Source organism: Botryllus schlosseri, chromosome 10 (genome assembly GCF_051294905.1).
Source record: "Botryllus schlosseri isolate E-star chromosome 10, Bs_hap1, whole genome shotgun sequence".
NCBI classification, from domain to species: Eukaryota; Metazoa; Chordata; class Ascidiacea; order Stolidobranchia; family Styelidae; genus Botryllus; species Botryllus schlosseri.
In genome coordinates, this window is record NC_137245.1 from 27,917,861 (window position 1) to 27,921,319 (window position 3,459).

General features: G+C 41.5%; 1 long non-coding RNA gene across 1 annotated transcript; it reads left to right on the forward strand.

Moving 5' to 3' along the window:
* Positions 1–977: 977 nt before the first annotated feature.
* On the forward strand, positions 978–3,062 carry LOC145447915 (uncharacterized). The gene is made up of 2 exons (XR_013917747.1): positions 978–2,063; positions 2,750–3,062. It is a non-coding gene; the product is annotated as an uncharacterized LOC145447915 (long non-coding RNA).
* The last annotated feature ends 397 nt before the right edge of the window (positions 3,063–3,459 follow it).

Here is a 3,459-nt window from a genome sequence, read left to right on the forward strand (position 1 = left end):
CAAAATCGTGCCCTTTGCGGTCCATACTTTATTAACCCATAAAGAGGTAAAACTTTGCGTAACGCAGTAACTTGCAAATGTCAGTCTGATACGATGATTGTTTAGCGAAAGAGAGTAGAAAGTCAATTCGAAGTCATTTTTTCAGCCTGTCGCAGGCTCAGACAGGCTGATATACTGTATGTCTGCCACTAGAGAAATTGCAGAGATCTCTATACCGCCACTAAACCAGCTTCCAAACCAAGCTTTTGGTTACGTAATAATTATAGTGCGGGAATATTAATTCGCTGTACGGCTCGTGAGAGCTACGATTGGTAGTGCGTCGTATTAAGTTTTACAATTGCGTCGCAAATAAAAAAGTTACACTGACCTAAAATTTCCTAGAAGGTTTATTTGAATTATTCCACGTCAGAAATGTTGGCAATTAACCACGATTTTCATTCGCACTTGATCCGAAATTTCATTCGCACCATTCGCACCACCTTCGTCATTCGCACTTGATCCAGATTTTCATTCGCACTATTCGCACCACCTTCGTCATTCGCACTACAATTTTTTTCATTCGCACAAGTGCGAACCGTCACACAGGTTGAAAAGCACTGCCATATAGTATCACGGAATCTGTAGACATGCAATACATAATAGTTGTATGGAGAGCGGAGGGGGGTCTGGGGGCGAAGCCCCCCAGAAGTTGCGTTTATAGATATATGGGGCCCCCCTGGTAGTTTCGCCCAGGGCCCCCCCAATCCTAGGGCCACCACTGGCCACACTACATTTCAATCTCCCAGAAAATAGGTAAATCCAATCCAAATCCTAATCCGTTCTGAAAAAAAGTCTAATCCAAATCCAATCCAAATCCGACAAAATTTCACAAATCCTGTTTTTTCAAAACCTAATCCTAATCCATGCTCATCTCTGCTGCTGTGATCGTGCGGCACGAATTTCCTCTAAACGGAAATAAAAATGACTCGCGACCACTGAGAGAGAGAGAGAGAGTCTTTATTTTCATCGAACCAAAATACATAACAAACGGCAGTGATGGTGGTACAGAAAATATGCGTGCACAGTATTCGGTATTAGATAGGAATGATCGATAAGACCGTGAAGGTCATCTAGTCTGATCACACCAGCATCAAACAGGTACACTTGACTCTGAACAGTCTGGCTGTAAAGAAATGTTTAGTTAAAGGAAAATAGAAAAAAAAATTAAACAATGGTGGCAAATGATCAATGAAGCAATGTCTGGGCGAGGTAGGGCAACAGTGTTAGTGTAACGACAAGAGGTGATCAAGAAGGGCTTTTTTGAATCTATTATAGGGCAATTCACGGATATGTGGTGGTAATGCATTCCAGATGATAGGTCCCGAGTAGTCGATAGATCTCTTAGTTAGGTTGCTATTGGGTGGGGGTAGGTAGATGTTTCCTTTAGACGAGGATCTCGTGTAATGGGAATGGACATGTTTAGCAGGTATGAAAAAGTCATCAAACACAGGAGGCAGACTATTGGAAAAATATTTGTGAACAACTTTTGATACTTCGAGGCGATATAGTTCATCAACTCGCAAAATTCGATGCTTACGGTAGTAAGGCGATAAATTGGTACGTAAAGGTACAGATGAGATCAGCCGTATCGCACGGTTTTGCAGGGTTCGAATTCTGCACAAAAATGTGGTGCATGCATTTCCCCATACTACGATTCCATATTGCAGATGAGAGTGGAAAAGAGAGAAGTAGATGGTTCGTAGCACTGATTTGGAAACCAAAGATTGGAGACGGGTCATTATTCCCACACACCGAGCTAGTTTTGATATTGTGCATTCAATATGCTGCTTCCAAGACAATTTGGAATCAATGGTGACGCCGAGATATTTTGCTGAGTCACATATTGAGATTTGTTTATGATTGATGTTCACAGTGAAATTATGACTGGCATTATTTAAAACGAGCATCTCGGTCTTATCTGCATTCAAACTTAGTTTGTTTGCTTGGAGCCATCTCGACACTTTTGGGAGTTCCATATTCACAGATGCATGCAAACCATCGACAGTGTTGGAGGTTATGAAGAGGTGAGTATCGTCAGCAAATAGCGTTGTGCGGAATAAAGATGCATTAACAATGTCGTTTATATAAATGAGGAAAAAAGTCGGTCCAAGGACTGAACCTTGTGGCACTCCACAAGTTATATCTCTGGTAGTCGTTCTTAATGACCCCAGTTTAACAAATTGTTTGCGGTTTGCCAGGTAGCTTTCAAGTAGAGTTGCTGCAATACCCCTGATTCCATAGTGTTCTAGCTTGTATCTTAACATTCTGTGGTTAACTGTGTCGAAAGCTTTGCGGAGATCGATAAAAATGCTGCAACCACTTTCTTTTTGCTTGATGGTTTTGTAATAGTCCGTTACAATTGATAGTATTGCATGGTTGGTGTTGTGGTTGGATCTGAATCCATGCTGAGTCGGAGACAGTACTGCATTCAATTCAAAAAAGTTCTTTAGTCGGCAGTCAATCAGTTTCTCAAAAATCGTGGCAAGATTTGGCAAAACAGATATTGGTCGGTAGTTAGAAATTAGCTTTTTACAGCCTTTCTTAAACACTGGCATTACTCTGGCAGTTTTCAGTGCATCTGGGAAAATGCCTAGACGTATCGACTCATTAAAGAAAATGCATATAACATCACCAATAATATTAAAGACTAGCTTCAGAAAGTGAGTTGGGATGAGATCGGGTCCTACTGCTTTGTTACTTTTCATTTCAGATAATACGATCGCAACTTCTCCTTTACTTGTCGGCTCAAGAAAAATGGATTTCTGAGGGCCAGGACTCAAGTACGAAAGAAAGTCATCGGAGGAGTCTGGTATTGAAGCTGCAAGATCCGGACCAATGTTGCAAAAATACTGATTGAACTTTTCTGCTACTGCAAGCTGGTCTTTGATGATGCTGCCATTCTCGAGTAGCTCGATGTCATCAGCACTCTTGGGAGCATTACCTTTAGTTAGGTTGATAATTTCTCCGATGGTTTTCCATGTGTTCTTGGGATCTTTGGAGCACTCTTCAAATCTTTTTTGGAAGTATGCTGAGCTATATAAACAGTTCTCAGTGCTCGCGAGTCGCCACTGCTTCCGTTCTTTGCGTCGTATCGTGCTTTTCTGGCGATTTGATCTGATTAAATTATAAATATTAAATTGAATTGCTATAGAAGCTCCTTGCATCTGCGTTTGCAAGCGATAGAAAAGAGGAAGGAAGACAGCTGAGAGATTAGGATCGGACTTCGGCCCTGAAGACTTCGGTCATATCGGGTCTCCCAGTCTATACCGTGTAAAACGCAGTGTTGGAAACAAGTCACTACCCTCGAGTCACGACTCATTTCGAGTCATTGCACATTTTGACTCGAGTCAAGTCAAGTCAATGGATATTCGAAGGTGACTCGGTTCAAGTCAAGTCACTCGATTTTTAAAGGTGACTCGA